Source organism: Mixophyes fleayi, chromosome 1, assembly GCF_038048845.1.
Source record: "Mixophyes fleayi isolate aMixFle1 chromosome 1, aMixFle1.hap1, whole genome shotgun sequence".
In the NCBI taxonomy this organism is placed as follows: Eukaryota; Metazoa; Chordata; class Amphibia; order Anura; family Limnodynastidae; genus Mixophyes; species Mixophyes fleayi.
In genome coordinates, this window is record NC_134402.1 from 45,318,314 (window position 1) to 45,344,381 (window position 26,068).

Here is a 26,068-nt window from a genome sequence, read left to right on the forward strand (position 1 = left end):
CACTCACACCCACCCACGCCCAAAAATCAGACCTTGTTCAGTGTAATGTACAGCTACTCTATTTTCTGCATCCTCCTTGCGTCCTATCCTATCCGGTTAAGACTTCTCAATTTTATTCAGATCTTTCGTTTGTGTAATGCTCAAGTCAAGATACATTTCTCAAACTTGAAACACAGACTCTTTGCAGAAACCGATGGTTTGAAACAGGATGTGCCACATTTCTTTATTTAATGATCAAGAGGGAGCCAAACACGGGCATGTGAAATGCAAAGGAAAAAAACTAGCACTCATTCTATAGCGTACACTGCAAGTCAAATGGTAGCCTGGGCTTAAAGCATATGTTTATAATTATAATTACTGAGGGGAATTCAAGACTTTTTAGTGACGGATAGAAAAGGAGGCCCAGAGAAAGGGGAACCTCAAAAAAAATACATAAAAGAAAAAAAGTTTGAATGGGAAAACCATTTACGGATAATGGAAAAAACTTGGTTGTAAAACTAGTTTCATTCTAACCGGCTGCACCAATTCCATCATTTTAGGAAATAGTGTACTGGGACCCCACTGCATACATACTGAATTCCTGGTCTTATACAGTGTTTGCCATCAGCTATCATATATCAAATTAGTTTTAGTATGCAGTGTTTGACTTTAGTGTTCTTTCTTTCATGAGAAAGTGTATATAAACCCTAATCAGATTCATTTAGAAATTGAAGTCGGCATAGTGACAATCGTAGCTCCATGGAAAAAAACTGGATTTATTTTTCTGATTAATGAATTAACAGTTGCTGCAATGTTCAATTTATCTGTTATCTAGGGAAACAATATTGGAATTAGGGTAGGTCTAAAATATAGGTTTTAAAAAACATCTGAAATAGCTGATAATTAGAGGACAACTAATTGATCCAAAATGATTAGAATGTAGCACAATATTACAGATTAACAAAGCTCAAACTATACTTAAGACTGGTCCACTGTGTAAAAAAGGATTTTTGCTTTGTTTAATTTCCCACATCTCCTTTAGATTGTAAGCTCAATAGAGTCTTTTGTTTAATCGAGTGTTACTGTATTGTTACCTATATTACATGCAAATGTTTCTCCCTGATTGTACCGAGCTTTGGAACATGTTGCATTATTAAATAAAACATTATAATTATAGTGATGATAATAGTAATAACCTGCAGCAGAGTAAATCAGGTTGGCTAAACCCGTCACAATGCTAAAGTATTATATGGTCACTTTTTATAGTGTGCAACAGGAAATGGTAAGTTAAGAAGAGTTGGCATCAATAAGTATAACAAAATAAGAAATAACTAATATTTATCAGACAATGGCTAGCAATCAGATCAGGATTGCCAGACTTACCAGTTAAAGAAAACCCCAACAATGAAGGTAATTTTTTTGAACCGATCTAGGACTAGAAAGAACTGTGGCAGGGTCGCTCATCTCTAATTGTCTTGTCAACTCGTAGGTGATGATTCTAGTGCTTTTCTGCATGTGTGTGGTTACCAAACCCCCCATCTGCCATCTGAGGCAGCACTTGTAGGGTCATAAGTGGGACCATGCTTCCTATACTTCTCTTGTCCCTACTGCTCTTAGTTCCTTGGTACTGTTGTAATTGGCGATGTAAGGCCACATTTTTTATTTGCTTTCGGCCTCCAAAATCCTAGTGCCTCCCCTGCATAAAAGCATGGTACACACCTGCCTTAACATATATTCCCACAAAAGGGATAATCATGTCAGTACACTATACTTATACAGCTCACATTCAAACGATAAGACTCATACATCCAGTGGTTCAGACAACCAATTGTTAGTTATAAACTATATTAGATAAAAACATCTGTCTACGAGTCTAAGATGACTGCAATAACAATTAATATTTCATTACATCAGATGTTGATCAGGACTGGTGGAAAATACTACACCATTGGACAAAGATCAGGTGTCTTGGCACTTGGGATTGGAGATAGACCAGGTTGGTTTGCTTTAGGGCTCAGACTTGAATTTACCACGCCTCTAAAATAACATTTTATCTTTGGCATTTATGAGAATTCAAGTGAATTGAGAGTTATATAAGGAGCATCTTAGGGGCATTTCTCATGCTTCAAGTATGGTTCATAAAAAGCACCCAAATGACCTGTAGCTTTGATCTGTGCATTGGATACAGTTGTATCCAGTAGTCAATGTGGAAATATAGAAGTGGTGGTATGGAAAATGGAAGTGAATTGAATTTGATAGTTTTACAATCAAAGCAGTAGGAGAAGTAGTATGGTCTACTACACCTTTTACACCCCCTCCTTGATCAATGGTTGTATCTACATAGCAGATCTGTTCTCTGTAAGGGGAACACAAATAATCAAATCCTCCTTAAAGGAAGGATGTTCTGAAGGTCTTCATCTAGTCTACTCGAAATGTCTCTCTTCCTCTATGTCTTCCAATATTCATAAATGGTAGTTAGAAGCAATAAGAGCATGTATTTTTTACTTAATTGTAATGGAGATTTTGGGTTTTAACAATAATAGTAACTCCCTGACACTTTTAGAAGGTCATATTTAAAGAAATACTGAAGTCTACTGTGGCCTATGTGTCGACTATCCAATGAGAGACCTGATTCAACGTTTTGCTTTCTTACCTGAAGGTGAAGTTATAAATAATAATATACATACATCACAAATATATGAATAAATTTATCGCTACTCCCAGGATGACTGATTTTGTTTTGGTTACATTTGCTAAGATAAAATACAAATTTTTACTATGTTTGGTCCAGTGTCCCCCCCCCCCCCCCCCCCCGATGGTCCCGTGCTGCAATCCTTTCCTACTAAGACAGACCACTTTCAAGTTGCCTGTTTGGGTCATGCAATCGCTAGAGAGGATCAAAACACTTTAGCAACTGAGCCCTCGGGGTGACATGCTGGACTGAAGCTTTATAATACTTTGTATTTTCTCTTAAGCATTCTGGGTCTTGTGGTATTGCAGCAGCTGGCATGCTATAGACTCTCTACCTCAGGTTTACAGTGTGAAATGTCAATAAGCTGGTGTAAAAATATATCACAAATACATGTCCCTTTCTATAACCCCAGCACAGTGTATGTCACATTTATTCCTCACATTTTCTACTGCAATGCAGAAGGTTACTATTATAAAAGGCTCATTCTGTTGCTCAGCACTCAAGAAGTCTGTATGAGGATCAGGTTACCCTTGTGCGAAATCCTAGATTTTCCAGTCTGGAATGAGAGCCGGAACTTTAAATGGATGTCAGCTTTTGTGCCGCCTCAGGCTGGAAAGCGAGGACAGTATAATGTGCCAAATTACTCTGAAAGAAAAGGTGTTTTTTTTTTTTTACATACTAAAATATAAATATGTTCATGTATATTTTCATCACATAAATATTAATGGCGTCAAAAATGACAATAAAAATAGCTATTTACTGTCACCAGCACATTCCCCGTTCTACATTCCATCGCTTTGTCTGCATTGCAGTGTTTCCTCTTGTCACATTTTAAACATAAAAGACATGTTAACTTATATTTTTTTCATAGCTCTTATTCATATTAAGATGTATTGCAAATGTTTTTATTTATATGTCTGCTCAATTACAGTTACAAATATGTAAAAAAAAAGTTCAGCTTCTCTGCAGCAATAAAGTTTTGCAGGGAGCTGGAACATTGTTGTAACAATGTAAAACAACTACCCATTGTCTTGGCTGCCTGCCAAGTTCTATTGTAGTAAATAGGAAAGGGAGAAGGAATGAGGGCAGTGGCGGAACTGCATGGGGTGTGACTGCTACAGGGCCTGGAGGTGAGGGGGGTGGCCCTCGCTCCGAGGCCCCCCAAAGCCCCAGAGTGGGGTCTCTTCTGAGTCTGTGCATGTGCCGGAACCACGCATGCTCAAAAGTGGACTGCCATTCTGTTTTTATTAGACCAGAGCGTGGTCCCAGTAGGCCAGAGTGGCATTGCCGGACCTCTACCCAACATTTGCTATAGTGTCTCCTGATGTAATGTTCTGCTGAGTGACAGCCCCGAGTAGTATATTTGCTAACCAAATTGATCCAAGTTAGATGAAATCTTCAACTCATGAGTAGATAGGTTAAAAACAACTTAAATACATGGTCATTATTCTACCAGAATGCAGCTGGAACTCACACCATGTATTGCAAATTCATTGAAAGCGGCTTATATGGTAGGAGATCCAGGAGGGCTGGTGAAAGAAAAACATAGCAAAGCCCCACCTGAACAAGCCAAATTAGAACTTTTTGGTAAAGCACATCATCCCTATGTCTACAGAAATCAAAATGAAAAGAACACCTTGTCATGAACGCCCAGCCTGTCCCAGATACAGCACTGGCCATGACTGGTGTTACCTTAGTTAATTAACAATGAATACACCTTTTCTACAACCACAAAGGATTTATTATGGTGTCCTTGCATTCACTAAAACCACTTATTAATGTTTCACACTTAAATCACATACACATGTAGCATGAGCCTACCTGGGCTTCGTAAGTTCCCAAAGAATCACATAGAGTACGCTAGATAAAATATGTTTAATCTGAAAAATGTTTCCAAGGCTTATATACAAAAAGTTAATAAACAGACATACAATAGGTTTTGCACAAAATAGTTTCAGAAAATAAAATCGGAAATAAAACCAGAGTCCTTACTTACAAGTTCAGGATTTGGCATGTGAGGAATACACATTGAGAAGAATGACACATTTCAGCCTTGACAGGCTCCCTAAAAGAAATGTATAGTTTGATGTCTAAAATAAGAAGATTTTAAACTCTTTTTTCCTCATAACCCTCACCCCCCACCTTTGGAGTTTAGCTGTCAATAAAGACAGATTGACCTCCCAAATGTCACAGGGCTTCAAAGTGAGCTAGGAATTTCTGGAGATCGGAATATTCCCAGGACCTTGAGTTCTCACCTCTGCTCCTTCTTGCTGGGCTATATGGTTTACAACTTTGGGTTCAAACTCCCCCAAGACCCTTATCTATCCCAGGCCTGACTAGTTTCAAAAGATTAATGGTACTTGCATAAGTTCAAACTCATGTCATCTAGCAAAGAACACGTTGAGATTACATTACAAGGTTACATACAATATACATTGTCATACATGAATTCAACAGAGAATAGCAATCAGTCATTAGATATACTACATAGTCGACACACACCTTCCCTACAAATATAGAGAAGGTTCAGTGATGTTTTGGAGTTGCTGTGCTGCATCTGGCACTGGGTGTCTTGAAGGTGTGCATGGCATGATTAATTCTGGCTAATACCAGGCCATTTTGGAGGGCAATGTGGTACCTAGTTTCAGAAAACTGGGTTTCTGTTGAAGGTCATGGGTCTTCCAGCAGGACAATAAGCCCAAGTACCCAGGAATGGTTCAAAACAAAACACTGGACTATTCTGAAGTGGCTACCAATGAGTCCAGATCTCAATCCCATAGGTCACCTGTGGAGAGATCTGAAAAGAGCAGTAGGAAAAGGCACCCTTCACATCTAGGAGACCTGGAGCAGGAAGCTCATCCATGGCTATAGGAAATAGTTGATCTACCAAATATTAAGCCAAGGGTGTCATTAATTTTGTCAATTCCATTTATTTCAATTTTTCCTATTTGAAAGGATATACGGTATTAAATTCAGAATAAAAAACAAAGGATCTGTATATTAACAGAGATATAATTGTGGAGACCAAATACTAATGTCACTTTATGTTTAGAGGAAATTGTGAGTTATTTGAAAATAAAAAGGTGCACGGGTGCCAATATTTTTTTATCACAACTGTAAATTATATATTGTATATTGGCACAATTCAGGTCTTTTAGAAGATTTGTTGTTGTTTGAGTGGTCAAGGTTTCGGGTCTACAACTGGGATCTTCCTAAAGGCAAACTTTTCCTCTTTGGTATTAATGATATCCCTAATGCAGTACTGAAATTCTAAAATAAATTGACTTATCTTTTAAAAAGTTGTCGATTCCCTTCTTTGATCTTTGTCAACCACTGTATTTGTGTTCTCAGGGTTTTTTTTAATCTTACTGTGCATGTCATATCCTCCAAATTACATATATAAAAATGCAGATTTTTAGTACATGTACATATATATGCCAAGCTTTTCCCTTGACGACACTTGACTAATTACATGCTTTGATTAATTAAATCATATTATGCTCTTGAATTTCTGATGAGAGAGGGTCTCCTATGCTTTTTTTGCAGCCTGTGATGTGTTTGTATTCCGTTTCTGTAGAGAGCTGGTGGATTGCATTGTACTGTAATTACGGTAGTGCTAGCCTGTTAAACAGACTGATCTGATAATCAAGATGATTGCCGTGCAACAGGAGCACACTAATTAAGCAGGGATTTTGTGGCATCCCATGTAATAGTAGACTGGTATGCAAATATAATGAAAGGGACACAAGATCAAGAGTTTTCTTTTGTTTATTTTTCATCTAGTGTAGTATATGTATTCAATAAGAAGAAATCTGCAATACATTTAGAGATTTTTTTACAGCCCTCGGCTCTATTAATAACAGCATTTTGAGTTACTCTCTATTTAAACAGCACGTAGAAAATATGTGTATATTATTTGTGTGCATATACATATATATGTTGTACTGAACTACATAATACAAATAGATCAGGGACGTAACTAGACATTTCTAGGCTCCATAGCAACATTTTGTAAATACCCCAAGTAGATGGGCTTTGGCAGGGAATGTGGGCACAGGGCACCACTTGCACTAATGTTAGTTACAACCTTCATATAGATGTAGCAGCAGATTTATCAAACCTTCCAAAATAGAAAAGTGGAAGTGTTATCCATAGCAACCAATCAGATTCTAGCTATAATTTTCTAGAATATACTAGATAAATGATAGCTAGATTCTGATTGGTTGCTATGGGCTAAACTGCCTTTGTAAAAGGACTGATAAATCGACTCTGTAGTCTGTCCAGCTATCTGAATACTTGCCAACTCTCCCGGAATGTCCGGGAGACTCCTGCATTTTGGGAGAGTCTCCCGGACTCCAGGGAGAGTAAGGCAATCTCCCGAATCCTAGTGAAGTGGGCAGAATTTGGTCCAAAATGCCACCATTCTCCGGGAATCGCGTTCATTTGGTCCCGCCCCCCGGTGTAAAATGACGCGTCATTACATCACCGGGGGCGGGTCTAAAATGACGATATTTTGGCACCCTGCCCCCCTCCCCCAGCAGGCTCCCGGAAGCCATCTTTAGAAAGTTGGCAAGTATGGCTATCTGTGTAATGATCATACATTGTTAATGTATATTGGAGGGTATATCTTCTTTATATTTTGGGACAGTTCAGAATCCAGAATTTTTCAATGGAAGGAAAGAAATATCCCACTACATTGTTTTGCTTTTAAGTTAAAGCAAAATGTCTGGGTAAGGCTGAAGTATACATTTTTACCACTGTGTTTAATGCATACAATTTAACTCAATGATGTTTAATTGTTGGTAGTGAAATAGTTTCTTAATATGACACATGAGTAGTTAAAGTGGGAGTTTAAATTGACAGTGAAAATATTGCAAAGCGGACTCATGCTGTAGGCAGGGCCAAATCATCAGTAGACAGGGCCAAACTGGGCAGGACAGTCCCCCAAAATAAGGACTGTTCCACTGGAATCAGGACAGTTGTCAGAAAGTCTCTCCTACCTGTACTTGCAGCTTTTACTACCTGTTACTGCTAGTGTCTTAAGCTCACTTGTTGTTTGTCTGGATGTTGGAAAAGAGGTAGGTACTATTCCCTTCCAGGATAGCCGTGCAACATGTGATCACTCTAGACCTCCCTCCCCCAGCCCGCCCCAACATTCAAATTTAATAAATTGGCCCGTTTCCCCTCAACCAGCTCTGACATTAAATGAATAGTAGTCATATTTAATAAATAGGTCAATTTCCCCACCATTAAATTAATAGCCATCCCTATTACTCACTTAATAGCTTCCACCCTCCATAAAATCAATATTCTCCACCCCTAACCCATCCATTGAATTAATAACATATGCCCCCACCCACCAACACCAGCTACATTATACTGATACCCTTCCCTTGTGGTTGCTCAATTGGTTTTATGAACATACCAAAGCTGTTCTTCTTTTATTGGATATTCTGGACGGAAGCCTGAGTCAGAGTTTTCCACCACCATAAACCGTGTAGGTTGAGTCACTTAAAAAGAGGTTGAGTCTTGTAAATGAAGTAAATGAATAGTTTTGCACAATTCCAGACATTGGCAGACGAAAAACCACTGTACATAAAGGCCGTAATTGCCACTCGTTGAGACCACCATCCTTTTTGTTGGTGTTGTATTGGTGTTTCAATTTTTTTATTACTAAAATGCGACCCTTTTATTATGTCATTACAGTTTTGCGTTCACTGACATCAACAAGCCCGTGTCCGTGTGACATTATTCACCAATGAACCAGCTTTATCGGGGCAGAAAATTCAAGAGTTTACAGCAAATCAATATGAGAATCAGGAGGTTACTTGCCCTCCTTACTGAATTATTGTGAACTCTCACTCTTTAGCTTGTTTTACTGAGCAGCCTGCTAAATGCTATATATAGGTCAGGCCAAGGGCACAGTTGCAGTGCCAGGTCTCATGTGGCAGCAAGGGGAACTGGCATTGAGGTAGGGGTTGGATGCATGCGATGTATGGTCCAATGTGAGCTTTCAGTTCCGCTCTGATATCACAGTGGAACTGAAGCCCCAAAAAGTGCTCCACTGCGCCTCTGTTACAGTACATAGATACACATCGCCACCCTCTCAAAAAAATTCTGCTGTTGAGCCCCTGGGACAGGTAATTCTCATTTTCTGGGCCCCTACCAGACCTCCAACTGACCAGTGGTCCACTGTTTGATATGTGATATTTTTTTATTTTTTTACATTTTTTTTATTATGCAGATTCTACTGTAGGGCTAGTTCTGTCTACCTAGACCCCTAAGCACAAGCTTTAAGCATAAAAGAATAAAATAAAGTTTTTTAATATGAGCTGTTATCAATCACATCATGACACATAGGAATACATTACTCTCCCCCATTAAAAAGAAGGGAAGTTTATTCCTGAGGATAGCCGCTTAGGCTGCCCCGACCAAGCAAAGTATTTTAGCAAAGTTTACAGGAGGTTTTATTTTAATAGAAATACCATTGGGCAGGCTTTTCTTCTTACCTATCCAACAGTTTGTTTTTGTGAACCCATGTGTGCATTGCAGTTCAGTATGAGGGGTGGCTTCTCTGACTATTGCTCGAGAATGCAACAGTTAACAGCATGTGTAGCCAGTACAATAAGGGGTTACTGACTTTACCTGACATGTGACAGTGCCCTGTAATCACAACCAACTATTGTTAGTTTAGAGAGGCCCTAACCATTCTGGATTTTCACATTAAAAATGACATTTGTGTGTGCCTCATGATACATAATGCATGCTATGTTGAATAAAAAAAATAATCACTAGCACATGCGACCTACACAATGTAAGGTCACACGTCTGATTGCCATTACCAGTTCAAACTACACTGAACATATTAACCTGACCTCAATTGACTCCACCCAGCCTGTCATGTGAATCAGATGTCACTTACTATCACCGTTTACAGTTTGTCTGGTTTCTACTTTAAAATGTCACCGGGAGTCTTTTGCGCCAATTTGGGTCCCTTACATGATACATTTTGTTCATAATGAGGCAATTTATTATATGTTTCTGTCAAGATTTATGTCGTGCTGCTGTTGGATGCAGTCAGGCAAGTTTGTGTACTGTTTTTTTCAGCTTGCACATTTAACAAGACATTATTACACACAATGGGCCTGATTCATCAACAAGTGCAAAACTAATGAAATGTGTGTTTGTTTGTTTTTTTAAAAACCGCACGTACGTTGGCTATACGCGTGTCCGTATTCAACAAAACAAAACCTAACTATTAAATTAACTATTAAAAAACTAACAATTAACTATTCAGTTAATGTCACCAGTTCATAATTCTGTCATTAATATATTTAAAAAAATAACAGTTTTGGGGTTATTTTATTTATTTATTTATTCTCCATAAAATACATTTATTAGGATGTTATTAATGTTTTCTGTACTCAAAATATATTTATACAATAGCTCCTGATTGTAAACATATTCTAGCGTGCATACACATACGTCACCATTAGTAATCGGCATTTGAACCAGACCTGTAGCTGGTTCAAGTGATACAACAGAAAAACACGTACTTGAGAGATGCCCAAAGATTAAATCGGACGTTGATGTGTGCGCTGGAGCTTGGCACAGCCCTTACTGTACATTGACTATGTGCAGACACCCCTTCTCCTCCTCGTTCCGCCCATGAAATCGCAAGCTGTAATAAGGGTCCTTTGCGCTCGAAGATGAATTGGACATTTCTGCATTCACCTGTATATACTCCGGTTCTGGGCATTTTACACAAAATACGGCAAGTATCCACGTTTACATTCCTTGATGACTCAGGCCTAATATGTAATGAACTGCTAGTGTGCAACTTTCTTAATCTTAAACAGAAAGTTAGTATAATTGTATCTATTCCAAATTCTAGGAAGAACTATGCCTTGTGCATCCCTGGTGTTTAATTGATATTGGCTTGCCAGCTCAGCATTTTAAAACCATTCACATACAGTGAACTCCAGAATTATTGGCACCTTTCATGGAAATGAGCTAAAATCATTATGTGAAATAAACCACATTTGCAATGAGTGATATTCCAGGCAAAATAGTAAGCTGCCTGGTTTTTTACTTCCCCACTGTGTTTTAGAACCAAAAAAAGATTTTCTTTAGTAACACAATTTTTTGAAAAAACATAGGCTCCAAAAATATGCTTTATACATATTTGGTGAAGCCTCCCCGGGTGTGAATAAAAGCATTGAGCGGCTTTCAGCAATGCTTAACAAATTTGGAGAACACTTGTTGAGGGATCTTGGACCACTTCTCCATATAGAATATGTCCAGTGGTTTGATATTATTGTCTTGCTGAAGGGTCCAGCAACGGCCAAGTTTCAGGTTTCTAGCAGCGTCAGACAGATTTTGGCCTAAAATCTCCTGGTATAGAGTGGAATTCATTATGCCATTGATATTCCACTATCAGACCACTATCAGCAAAAAAGTCCCAGTGTATCCATGATCTACCACCATATTTGGTCATGGTTATCATGAGCTTTTCTTTCTCCAGATGTGACAATGTTGTGCATGGGCAAAAATTTATTTTTGTCTCATGTGACCACATCACATGATTCCATTTGCAGTTTGAATGACATCCTGCAAATTTCAGACACTGCATTTTGTGTCTTGCTGTTAGGAAAGGCTTTTTATGTGGAACTTTTCCAAAAAGCCTCTGTCATGGAGGTGGGTCTGACAGTGGATTTTTAAATTTTAAAACCACAAGATTCATCTCTGCAGTTCTGAAACTGTGATATTTGGGTTCGTCTTTGCCTCCTTTACCATCCTATTCAATGCATGTGTGGGCAGTATACTTATGTGTCCTCTTCCTGGAAAATCTTCAACAGTTCCATAGTAATTTCAACTGACTACTTATTTTTTAATAACCGTTCCCTAATCTGTGCAGGTCCACAACCTTCTGTCTTATTTGAATTGCCAGCTTTTTGGGTTTAGTTGATGGTTAACAATGGAATTTTACATGTGTGTAACCGAATATCTAAAAATTTAATATTTTACATATCCAGAGAAACTGTTACGATTCAGATACCTGTATTAAACCTGATTAGCACAGGCAAACCAGAGGTGCAGAGTCAAACGGGTTCCCCGTTGTTCAACAAGAACCGACGCAAGGCGGGATCGGCTTAGCTGCTAGGAATCTGCAGGTTGCGGCCCTCAGGATTGCCCCAGAATGTGACACTGGATCTGAATACTTGAGAAAGTCACAGCGAACAGTAGATCCGGAAGGATGCAGTGAAGGTGTCAGAGTAGTCAGACACGCCAGGAACTGGTACACGGAGATCAGGTAGTGAGCAGTCAGACACACCAGGAACTGGTAAACTGGAATCAGGCCAAGAGTAGTCAAACACACCAGGAACTGGTACACGGTTCAGGCAGCGAAGTACATAAGGATGTTGGATGTTGACAGACTTGGTCAGACAGGCGATACTGGTACACGGTGATCCGAGGGAGTAGGTAGTGGCTGAGGAGAACTGGAAGTCAGAAGCACAGCAAACAAGTTGCAATGACACCGACCAAGTGCCAGTGCAGGTTTAAATAGGAAGCAGTTCGAAATTCCCACCCTGGAGTGCTGATCACAACATCGCAGACAGACGCTGGAACGAGGGACAGGTGAGTATCCAATCAGTGCGATTCGAGCCTGACTGCGGAGAAGTTCCGAGAGAGACACAGAGAGATTATATGGAAGCAGAAACAGTGAGTTTCGTTACAGAAACAAGAAATGGTGATAGCCAACAATAGAGTTCCTTGAGACTTGGAGCAATAAATAGACAAAGATACAAATTACTATGGTTTTATTTAAAATATTTTTTAGGGGTGTCAATAATTTTGCCCCATATGTTTTTGAAAAGAATAATCTATTCTTAAAAGAGAACAACACTCTGGTGAATGAATGATGTATGTTATATAAATGTTAAGCAATTTCTCCTAGAATTTTTGAGGAACATTTGAATCATTATATGTATTATCTATTTTATTATGATTGTTCTTTTCCCAATTTCTTGAGGGGTGCCAATAATTCTGGAGCTGACTAATTAAAGTCCAGTTTGAATGGTTGCATTGGAATTACTTTACATGTATGTTGCAAATTATGTGAAAATGTACAGCCTGTCTATTGCATACGTGCCCTATTCTAAGTGGCTGGATAGGAAAATTACATAGCCCAAACTTTTCTGAGACACAGATTTTGAATCTAAAAAGGCATATTCATAGGACATGTAAATCCAGATACATTTAAAATATACATGTTGCATTACTTTGATTGCTTTTAATTCAAATAGTAAAAATTCAGGAACGTAGCATGTAAATAAGCACATGATCATGAATCCATGCATCATGTGTATTTCAGAACTGCCAAGATGAGCATGTCATGTTATAATCTTTGATTTCTATTAGTATATAGCATGGCAGAATCAATTTAATCATTAACTTCTAAAACATTACATACAGATTACCCATACTTGCCCACTCTCTTGGAATGTCAGATAGACTCCGAATTCCGGGGAGGTCTCCCAGACTCCCGGTAGTGCAGCCATTCTCCAGCTTCCTGTCCACTACCTGGAGAAGTGGGCAGGATGGAAGCCCCCATGATGTGATTCACCGCGCCTGCCCCCCCCCCCCCTTCACCCCGACATCACCTCGGCTCCGGCATCTCACAGAGAAAAAGTGTAAAAAGTTGATACGTATTAAATTACTCTAATATTAATGGTTGTGACCCTGAATGGCTTCACTTGTGAGGGCTTATAACCTTAAAACAGTGGTATTCTTGTCGGATATATTGTTTTACATATTTTTACATCCGTTATACACAGCTAATATATAAGCTATTTGCACAGTATGTTTGACTGATGATGCCCCAGTGGGACATGAGCTCTCCCTACTAAGGTAGAAGATTCTTCAGCTGCATGTACCATAAGATACACTCTGTTAAAGAGTGTATCTAACCAACTACAGAATATAGGCAGTGGTTACTATTATCATAAAGATCAGTTTAGGTTAGTTATAGTTAAGTGAAAAAATATATTTTATTCTTTTGAAGTGTAGATTTTATCAGGTAAAACACCATTACTGTATAACATGGTTGGTCTTCTCAGGTTGGATTTTAATCACAGATATATCTCCTACTAATTTCTCATTAGTCTTCACTGAGAGTAATTCTTTAAAAAAGTGTAACACCCGGTCATACAAAAAATTAGCAGTGTATGAATTTACCTATCTTATCAGATACATTCAGAATTAAATAAGACTATTGGTATGCTCTGCTATTTTACAAGCCTGAGAAACCGGTTTACAATTAATGAGGAAAAGAATTATGTTATTTTTCAGAAATTGCTATAGCCAGTATATTTTTTTCATGTGAGTCTGCTGTTTCTACTTGGTTGCATGGAGCGAGCACACAAAAATCTCTCCTGGGAACTGGTTCATACTAAGCATCATCCTGCTGAGAGAGTGGAAATATACCCATTAGGCATTCTTCCTGCAGACACAAGTGGAACCTGCTCAGAATTTTTAAATAACGTCTTGTGATTTATTTATTTTTTTGTCTCTTTTTTTTCCCCCATCATTTTATTTCCACAATATTAATATCCAAGATTTTAATTTATTTATTTACATTGAAATTATTTTTTATTCTCGAATAAAGGAAACATAAGAAAATAAGGTAGATACATTGAAATTAAATATAAAGAACATGATATAAGCACACGTGCGGAATATTACATCACTAGTAGCTGTTTGCAGAACTCACATTGTTAATCAGATTACATATATGTGATCTGTTATCCAGCATTCTGGAACATGAAACATTCCAAGAACTGGTAATAAAGGACACAGGCAATGGGGCACCATTTATCTATGGTCTGTTCCAAATGGCCCAAAATTACCCCAATTATGTTTAAAGACTTTACCGGCCCCTTACTGATTTGTATTGATCTCTACATTTTTCGCTTACCCAGGGTCCTCCACTCTGGGCCTCCTATACAGCCATCATCATGATGATGATCATCATCAGCATTATCATCATTTATTTATATAGCGCCACTAGATCCGCAGCGCTGTACAGAGAACTCACTCACATCAGTCCCTGCCCCCAGTGCCGGATTAACCCGAGGTCTAACTGGGCTATAGCCCAGGGGCCTCGGGCATCCAGGGGGCCCTTCAAAGTCCTCAGCAGCATTATTGATCGGTCCGGGGGCGGGGGCGCCCCCAGCCCGATCAATGCTGCTGAGCACTGTCACTGTAGTCCTCTGTTCCCGGCGCTCAGTAATCTGCTTACTGAGGAGATCTCGCAAGTGAACTCTCGCGAGATCTCCTCAGTAAGGAGCTTACAGCGCGCCGGGGACGGAGGACTACAGTGACAGGTAAGCGCTTGGGGGGGCCCTCACGGGGTACGGGCGGGGCGGCCAGTGGCTCACATTGGGGGCCTCACGGGGGAATGGAGGCGCTCTTAGCCCAGGGGCCTCCATTCCCTTAATCCGGCCCTGCTTGCCCCATTGGAGCTTACAGCATACTTGCCAACTCTCCCGGAATGTCCGGGAGACTCCCGCATTTTGCGAGAGTCTCCTGGACTCCCGGGAGAGTGGACAGAATTTGGTTCAAACTCCGCGATTCACCCAAAATGACGCAATTTCGGTGCCCCGCCCTCTGCACGCCCACATCCCAGCCGGCATCTCCCGGAAGCCCAAAAACAAATGTTGGCAAGTATGGCTTACAGTCTAAATTCCCTAATATAGACACACACTCACACAGACAGACAGGCTGAGAGGGGGACAGACAGACAGAGAGGGAGACAGAGAGGGAGAGACTAGGGTCAGCTAAAGGATACAAATTTGTACATAGATGTTGTGATGCAAATGCTATTTTTTTATTTTTATTTTTCGCACACCGGGACATACTGCCTGCTCTTTCATGTAGCCTGCAAATTCTGGGCAACTTTATTTTTACACTGCAATTTAGTGGAGAGTTAGGCTGTGTCCCCTCAGATCCATTTAGATCCAAGGTTACTAAAGAGTTGTAGGAAATAAGTGCTCTCGGATATGCCTGATCATCCACTTAAAACATTTGTAATGTTGTAATATCATTCCTGGAGAGCACCTCAATTGAGCAACAACATGTGGACAACAAAATGTGGGTTTGGTTTAGGTCTGTTAATTTGGCTTTCAATTTATTGGAATCAGAGCCGGATTTAGACCTCATGGGGCCCTAGGCAAGGTACTGGTTTGGGGCCCCCTCCCTGAAAAAATCCATTGCACTATAGTTTTTTAGAATAATATTATTCAGGGGCTGGCTGGCAGACTTTAGCCCGGTAGGGCAAGCATATAGCACTGGCCCATAAGTAGTGGCCCATTTTTAAAGGGTGGTCTCACCGCCGGCCCTGGGAGGGCCCTCTGGGGACCTCTGGGCCCTAGGCAATTGCCTAGGTTGCCTAGTGGTAAATCCGGCCCTGATTGGAATAGACATTAGTAACTGGAGTTGGGGATTGGAAACGGGTTCTTTTTTGGCATTAGGGACTGTATTTTTAAAGGTGGGTTTTGGAACTGGGTTTACATAGTGAATCTATGATAAGGATGGGGGCTGTGGTTAGATATTGGGCAATATTATACATTTGGGACTGTGGTTTGGAACTATGGTTACAAATTGAGTTAATAGACCTGGTGTTAAGAATAAACAATTGTGACACAAATCAAGTGGGCCACAATTAACCCATATGTTACATATCCCAATGACTACATTGAGATCAAACTTGTACATGGACTGATATATGCTGGCACACTGAGCATCTACCCTTGTGACATGCTACTATTCCCATTAATAGCATAGGACGCCTTGTTATTACATCTTGTTTGTAGTGGTGGGTATTATCTACTGCCAAGAAAATAAAGCCCTATTATGGTTAAAAAAAAACAATATTCACTTTGACAATGGTCTGTCACAAAGATGTCAAACATACTTATTTTACTTATTTACCTTATGTACCGTGACGCTTCCAATAACTGGTGCTGGAGCCAGGTGTTCAGATTAATAATGGTGGTATTCCCAGAAAGACCAACTATTATCCTCAGTGAGAGAGCAAAAATAATAATCAATGTAAGCAAATTATTTTCTTTTAACTGCTATTGGACTTGATCAGAAAACAATATAGGAAATAAAGTAGATTGTAGACAAACAAATAACAGATTCAACATATTGTAGGATTTAATTTATATTTCTATATACAGTATATGCTGCATTCTGAAATACAACTGCTGAGCTTCTAGATTTGGGGGAATGGTATTAGGGGCCAAGTGACAGCAAAAAGCAGAGCGGAACTCTTCTATTATGGGATACAATTCTATAACATTTGTAGATCTTCTGACACCCCGCAAATATCAGTCACAGACAGCATCTTGCTGGAAATCAGACGTACTTTTAGTGTTTGCATCACGGTAAACAGCAACACTTCTTGTCAGGATGACACCAGTAAGTAATACCAACTAGCCTACACCACCTGGTGACCCTAATGCTAACTACTCACAGTCCAGCTCTCTCATAACTGGCCGACTTGCTCAGCATCAGTCACCAACACAAATGTACAATTCTGGTTTATATACACAAGTCTCCTCCCTTTTCTCTAATTACCCTATTAGACCACCTGTGTGTGTGCAGACTAGGGGCTAGATTTACTAAGCTGCGGGTTTGGAAAAGTGGGGATGTTGCCTATAACAACCAATCAGATTCTAGCTGTCATTTTGTAGAAGGTAGTAAATAAATGAAAGCTAGAATCTGATTGGTTGCTATAGGCAACATCTCCACTTTTTAAAACCCGCAGCTTAGTAAATCTAGCCCCAGGTGTTTGACTGTGTAAGGTTTTAACCAAGTATGCAGCTTTCCCCTGCAGGCTTCCCAGGACCTTACCTGTCCCTCCTAGGCAGGAGAGGTGTACCAAATAGGCCTCTTTGCTACACATTATACTGCCTTTTTTCTATTATTGTGCCTCATCTGATGCTACTGAGTAAAAAAGTTGGCATGGTTTAGTTTACGCTACACTTTATAGAAAGCACAGTATGTGGTTGTTTTTTACATAGCTACTTTTTTTTTTATCCCTGACTGAATCAGCTCCACGGTTAAAAAGTAGAAAATTATCCTGTTTGACGAGAGTAGAGAGACATTGTCTATTTTCTCAGGAGAGCAAATAAAAACATGCTTTTAAGCACTACAAAAGAACATTATGACATCCCAAATATTTTCTTAATAGAATGTGGTAGAATTTAGTAACAAATTGTACAGTCCTTCCAGCAAAGTCATTTTTAAGAACATTTTCACATTTCTCCACTTCAATAAAATAGTACCAAGGCCTGGGGATATAAAATACTTGTGGAGACTGGGGGGTATATTTACTAAACTGCAGGTTTGAAAAGGTGGAGATGTTGCCTATAGCAACCGATCAGATTCTAGTTATCATTTATTTAGTACATTTCACAAAATGACAGCTAAAATCTGATTGGTTGCTATAGGCAAAATCTCCACTCTTTCAAACCCACAGTTTAGTAAATATACCCCTGAGCCTATTTGGAGGGATTCCTACAACACAGGACTACTTTAAGACAAAGGTGGTCTTAAGTCAAAGTTTGCAAAACATGAGTCAGTACAATTTATCAAACTTTTCCCAGAGGACAAATTCTATTGGATGAGGGTCTTTTACATTATTAGAATCTGAAGAGGCAAATTCAGAACTATTTTCACCTTTGGTTAATCTTAGAGCATAAGCTAAATTTATGGTTAAGACTTAGGGGTATATTTACTAAGCTGCGGGTTTGAAAAAGTAGGGATGTTGCCTATAGCAACCAATCAGATTCTAGCTGTCATTTTGTAGAAAGCACTAAATAAATGAAAGCTAGAATCTGATTGGTTGCTATAGGCAACGTCCCCACTTTTCCAAACCCGCAGCTTAGTAAATCTAGCCCTTAGGCTTGTTTTACTGCTTAGGTTAATATATGCTTAGTTGAAAGATGATACAGCCGTTTGAAACTAAGGGGAGTAGGCTTGTCCCCATAGGACACCTAGACAGAGCCAGATTAAGACCAAACAGGTCCTAGAAGGTTTATTAATCTACTGCCAATTTACCACGGTAATTTCAGCGCTGAATTCTGCTCGTAGCTAAAAGTCCGTTTTAAGATTACCGTAGTAACAGTAATAATGCGCAGCCCACATTGTTCTAACGACAACGTGGGGAATTGAAACTGCCCCTTGGGCTTTGTTAGTAAATAACCCCCCGAGCAATATAACTAATGTTAGACCCGTGTTTCTAGTGAGTCTGAATAAGTCCACATCCAGTTGATAACATTTCAACACTTGAATTACAAAAGTAATAACTTCACAGCTTTTATTAGCTTTAATTAATTACTCGCTAAATTAGATTTAGGATTTCCTTTTGTACCAGATTTATTATTGAACAGACATATGTTCTATTAATATTAACATAATCTACTGTAACTAAACACAGTATTTCTTCATCTGTAAATTAATAGCTGTTTAGGTTGGATTTCCAACTTCTGTCTGGACTGTCAGAAATCAATAAAGAGATTCTATTGAACGCAATGTTTGATTATGCTAATCAGGGTACATTAAGTCAACTCGTGCTAATTATCTCTTTAATGAGACTTGATAGCACAGAAATCTGCATGCATTTATGAAACAAACTTAGGTGGGTATTCAATTGTTTGTCCGGACCTCAGAAAAACTTGCGCTCTAAAACTATTACCATTAATACGGTAATTACTCGCTGAATTTCAGCTCGCAGCTCCCTGAGCTGCGAGCTGAAATTCAGCGAGTAAATTACCGTATGAACGGTATTTACGCGCAATAATACCGAATTAACGGTAATAGTTTTAGAGCTCGGGTTTTTCTGAGGTCCGGACGAACAATTGAATACCCCCCTTAAAGTAGCATTCCCACATAGAATGTTTATTTTCTTTAAAGAGCAAGTTAAGTCCCCTCTAACCATGCAACTGATGTTCAATTTTCTTAGCTATGACCCTATAAATCATTCTCTTCTTTTGTAAAGCTATCTGGAGAGAAAACAAGTATGGCTGCCAGCCACAGACATAGTCAGCATGCCTGCCACAGTGACGTATTTTAGAAAAACACACATTTTATCATGGGATGGCAGCTCTAAGTAAATAGGTATTATTGGTGGTAATACTTATTTAATTAGTGCCAAAATCTTCTGCTGCACTGTACAATAGGCAATATATGGAATAAAGACTGATAGAAATGCAGGTCGGTCCTATTACTACTAGTATTATACTGTATATGACAGCACCCACTTGCAGCTCATTTGGGGGCTCAGCTGAGGGCTCAGCAGACAGTACAGTGGGGAGCTTTGGTGTGTCCTGCTGGAGGTAGGAGAGGTGAGGATTAGGACTAGTTGGAGACAAAAAAGCGCTCTATCACCAGAGAGCAGGATTATGCCAGACAGGAGCTCAGGAGTAACCTGTGTATCTGTGGGAAGAGACCTGAGACTGCTACAGTGGCCAGTTGGAGACAATAGAGAGTCCTTTCCCTAAAGAGCTGGAACAACGCAGCAGTGCAAGAAATGTGTAATGTTCATGTTATACCACTACAGCAAAAGTAGTAAACGGCATAGCTGCCCACTCCATCCCGAGGAGCAAAATAGCCAATTAGCACTACCTATGGGTGCTAACCTTGTTGTTTTCTTTGTGGTATTTTGCATATATAATTAAAAAAATGATCTTTGCAGTTCTGTATCTATCCATGTTGGTTTTGACCTTGAATCTGTCTCATTATGAATTTAGATTAGACCTATGTTCACCTGGTCCATTTGTGAAACTGTGGTGAAATTTTGTGCAAATCAAATTTTGCTGCAGAACAGACCATTTGGCAGAGGTACAAATTCCCATGATACAATCTTTGCATTCTATTTTTGCTTCACCTTTTGCTTCTCTGAATTTATGCTATGATATAATAATATTACTATTGAGGGGGTGATGTTAGAACACCTCGATGGTGTGCATCTTCCACATGTCAGGAGGTGCTCTAGTGCGCTGTTATTCCAGACTGTCATATGGTGATGCATAGCACTGGACACTGTGAGTTCAAACTCTAATTAGAGTGGGTATTGGAACAGGCGCAGGGGTATAGGGAATGGGTGCATGTGCAGTGAAGCTCCGGCTCTGGATGGGGGTACAGTTGAGGAGCAAGTGTGACTCAGTTTAGAAATTTGAGACAGCAGGATATCAGTACCTGATGTGTTTGGAGGTTAGTCAGTTGGAGGCTGGGAAATAGTTTTATAAGATGTGGTACAAAATTCCATGAGTTGTTAGCAGCATGACACAGTCCTATAGAGGGGAGTGAGATGTGATTTGAGAGATGATAGGCAGAGGTCCAATGCAGATTTGTAGGTTGGAAGGTGTGGCATTGAGGGCTGTATAGGTGAGTGAGGATTTTATATTATATTCTGGAGGGTATGGGAAACTAGTGTAGGGATTTGCAAAGTGCAACAACAGATGTGGAGTGGTGTGAGATGAAGAGCAGTCTTAAAGCAGAACGTGAAGGAGGTTGCAGTAGTCGAGGCAGAAGTTGATGAGTGTTATGTTCGTTTGGTCGCTATCAATAAATATTGTCCACTGCGATCAATGCGGTTCCAACGCACAAAAGAGATTTAATAGCAAGATGTAACAGATAGCAATCAATAAAATAAAGTACAGCCGATACATGCGCAGTGCAAAGTAGACTGAATAATGGTCTCAGTTCCTGGTTTATATACAGTGTGTGGTACTTAAAAAGAAGTGGTGATGTCATGGCATTTTTCCATTGGTTCAGGATTTAGGATAGTCCATCTATTACATTTGATTATAAAAGATTATGTGCTGGAACTTTATTAAGGTGAACTATTTACAAATGAATGCGTGAGCGTGAACGTATGTAGAAGTGTTCGCAAGTGTTATTGTGTAATACACCCTTCCACGCAGTAGCGTGCTATTCGCATATTTTCAGATAAAGCGCAATTAAATTGATGGTTATTAATTTGAAATTACTTCATCCAATTATTTGACTTTCACAGGAGTATTATCAGGTGTATGTACATTACGGTCAATAAGTGTGTAATATATGTAATACTGTGCTATCCTGCTTCTAAGTTAGCCAACTGATGTGACATTGATATATATCTGTATCTATATATATATATATATATATATATATATACATACAAGTTAACCCGTGCATGATACTCATGCATTCTAGTCAAATCAAGCTACTTAAGGTCTTAAAAAGGTTCTTGTCATGCATTTGGGCCTAGCCCAGGCCTCCTCAGGGGAAGAGCGTTACTTCCCGACGCAAGCGCCCCTTTTTAATGTGTGTTCATGAAGTAAAATTACCTCACCAAAATGAGTTTGAGCCCTCAAATCCTAAATTTAGCCTTTACTACCCCTCCCACGGGGGGAAGGGGGAATGATGGAAGTTAACTGACTTCACTATTCTAATTTTTTTGTCAAATAATATCAGTATACCAAATTTCAGGTCAATTGGATGAGCCCTTTCTGAGAAAATAGTTTTTTCCACACACACACTAACACACGCCGCTAGGCTTTTACTTTTATTTATTAAATAATGCTAAGAATTTAGTAGGTCAGTGTATAACTCCGCCCAGCAGGTGGCGCTGCAGCTTGTTGGTTTTTTTTCACACACAGACTAACACACGCCGCTAGGCTTTTATATTATAGATATATCTCACTTGTGAAGCTGCAACGTTCAGATACTGTGTCGGTAAGTGTCAGAACTAGTGGGTTGATGACTCACCTGTGATTATAGTTTACTATTGTATTGCACTGCATCTTGATATTTAGTAATAAAGATACCATTGTATCTTTCCTATTATCCTTCCCTGTGTAATCCGTGAACCCTAACTCCTGGGATTGTAGTGTGTAGTGTAATGGAGCAATATGCTGACAAAGCCCCAAACCTTTTCATATTTATTAATTTGTTTGTAATTACATTGTTGTTGTCTGTCAATGCTTCATTTATATCCTAAAGCTCTGCAGGAATATCAATACATGGCATAAAACTGACTACGTACCTATTGACATTAAAAATTGGCATTGAACTTGGTTTGTTAACACATGTTAAATGCATCATGCAACTGGTTGTAAAACTAAAAATCATTGTACTAACTGATACCATACCTCCCAACAAATCGCGGACCTCAAAAGGGGAGGAGCTTCTACAGAAATTGCCGGACTTTCACATAAAAATTGGACCTTTTTTGGAATAGTCTGAGCAGGGTTTGTGTGGATTGGTGGGGTTGGGTCGATCGGGGGTGGGGCTTATTTTGTCCCGATTATCCATGTCCCAGTGTTGGGAGGTATGAGTGAGACAATATTATGTTTTTACATGGGTATGTAGTCAAAGGCTCATTTAGAGTTGGACTATATTTTTTTGTGCAAAATATGCATTTCCTTCCTGTCTATGTGCACCAAAATGCATGTTATCTATTGATTTAGTGTATCATTGACTTGCCGTTCTTTACAAACAGAGATGCGGGATGGGGCTAGACAGGAGCGGCCAGTGGTAAACCAAGGGTTTTCCACAATTGCAACATCATTACACATAGACGCATATGTAGATTAGCATGTTAAGAGGTGTATCTCTTGTGGGTGCTGGAGGGATAATGCAACGATAATGCACAATCTAGCCGCTTCTGATTGGCTGATTGCTTATTGACCCTTCCAGCTAAAAGTAATAAAATTATTAGCATCACAGCTAAATTTATATGAAATTGCAGCCCTCTATTTGCATGACTTAATTGTGATATCCATTTGGACTACTGCAGGAGAGCCATTACAATTATAAATCAGGAGAATAGATAATTTATATTTAATTTAAATTGTTTTTTTGTGTTTGTATTTAATCACATTTCATACAGAAAATGCAACTTTCACATTTATTAATATTTGTCAAGACAATAGTGTTTCTTAGTTATATAATTATATTGTGTACAAATAGGACACTGCACATTGGAAAGCTATCTCTACAGTCATGGCCAAAAGATTTAAGAATGACACAAGTATTGGTTTTCAAAAAGTTTGCTGCTTCAGTGTTTTTACACCTTTTTGTCAGATGTTGCTATGGTATACTGAAGTAAAATTACAAGCATTTCATAAGAGTCAAAGGCATTTATTGACAATTACATTAAGTTTATTAGTCAATATTTGCAGTGTTGACCCTTCTTTTTGAAGGCCTCTGCAATTCGCCATGGCATGCTGTCAATCAACTTCTGGGCCACATATTGACTGATGGCCGCCCATTCTTGCCTAATCAATGCTTGGAGTTTGTCAGAATTTGTGGCTTTTTCTTTTGTCCACTCGCCTCTTGAGGATTGACCACAAGTTCACAATGGAATTAAGGTCTGGGGAGTTTTCTGGCCAGGGACCCAAAATTTCAATATTTTGATCACTTTTGCCTTATGTCAAGGTGCTCCATCATGCTGGAACAGGTATTGTTCGTCACCAAACTTTTCTTGGATGGTTGGGAGAAGTTGCTCTTGGAGGATGTTTTGGTACCATTCTTTATTCATGGCTGTGTTCTTAGACAAAATTGTGAGTGAGCCCACTTTTTTGGCTTAGAAGCAACCCCACACATGAATGGTCTCAGGATGCTTTACTGTTGGCATGACATAGGACTGATGGTAGCGCTCACATTTCATTCTCCGGACAAGCGTTATTCCAAATGCCCCAAACAATCTGAAAGGGGATTCATTAAAAAAAATGACTTTACTCCAGGCCTCAGCAGTCCAATCCCTGTATCTTTTGCAGAATATCAATCTGTCCCTGATATTTTTCCTGGAGAAGTGATTTCTTTGCTGGCTTTCTTGACACCAGGCCATCCTCCAAAAGTCTTTGCCCCACTGTGTGTGCAGATGCACTCACACCTCCCTGCTGCCATTCCTGAGCAAGCTCTGCATTGGTGGTACCCCGATCCCACAGATAAATCAACTTTAGGGGATGGTCCTGGTGCTTGCTAGATGTTTTTGGGCGCCCTGGAGCCTTCTTCACAACTATTGAACCCTCTCATCGAAGTTCTTGATCCGATAAATGGTTGATTTAGGTGCAATCTTACCAGCAGCAATATCTTTGCCTGTGAAGCCCTTTTTGTGCAAAGCAATGATGACTACATCTGTTTCCTTGCAGGTAACTATGGTTAACAGAGGAAGAACAATGATTTCAAGCACCACCCTCCTTTTAAAGCTTCCAGTCTGTTATTCTAACTCATTAAATAGGAATACAATTTGTGGGCGCTGAAAGGACCCTATGTGATATAAATACAATTATGCTGCAGCTGTCATAAAGCAGGATCTGGACCTGCCATATACATAACATAGAGCAACAAAATGAGAGAGCGCAAAGCATAATATTATACCATAAAATTTATTACATCCTCATAATAGAAAATCTCACATATAAACTGATTATCGGTAGAGATGTTCACTAACCCCCGTGTTCTGGATTTGGTTTTGGTTTTGGATCTGGATTAACTTTGTGTTTTGGTTTTAGTTTTTGAATCCCTATTTTTTTTTATAAAATCACATAATTTTGCTTTTTTTTCCCCTTACATTATGATTAACCTTAGTTGCACTAATTTCAAGTCATTTGCAGTCAATTTTGACCACCTCACAGGTCACAATAGTATTTTCATACACTTTCAAACAAAGACTGCAGCGACCTGGCTGGATGCTAAGCGACAGAGCAATGACACAAACACACGGCAGTTCATAGCACATCTAGGAAACATTGCCACACAGCAGTGGCAGAAAAGAAAAGTGGTGCAAGTTGGAATTGTCCTTGGGCCCTCCCACCCACCTTTATGTAAGATATTGAAAAGGACATATAAAGTTTAATAAAGCAAGCACTCCAGGGACAAGCAGTGCACTTTTGTGGCTGAAATGCTTGATTTGTTTGGGCCCCCACAAAACAAGCTAACAAGGTAACAGTGCTGTTAATGAACTCTTCTGTGGCAAGTCATGCACCAGTGGCAGCAGTTATTGCCAGTGATAAGAAGAAGGCCATTGTCATGCCTGGGCATAAGACCCAAATATTAACCTCTTATGTGTGGAATTATTTTTACCCAAATCCTGACAACAGTTATCTAGCCATTTTTAGCATCATAAAGCCACAGTCAGGAAAGGTAGGGACCTTAACAATCTAGGATCCTCATCCATGTTACACCATTTGAAGCGAGTTCATGGAAAAATTTGTGAAAATCAGAAACTTATGCTAAAAAATATCAACAAGCAGTCCAGCATCAGCTGTCTCCCTTCTCTCAGCTAGATCCCAGCACCAGCAATCTACACCCCCCAACATCTTCATCATCAATATA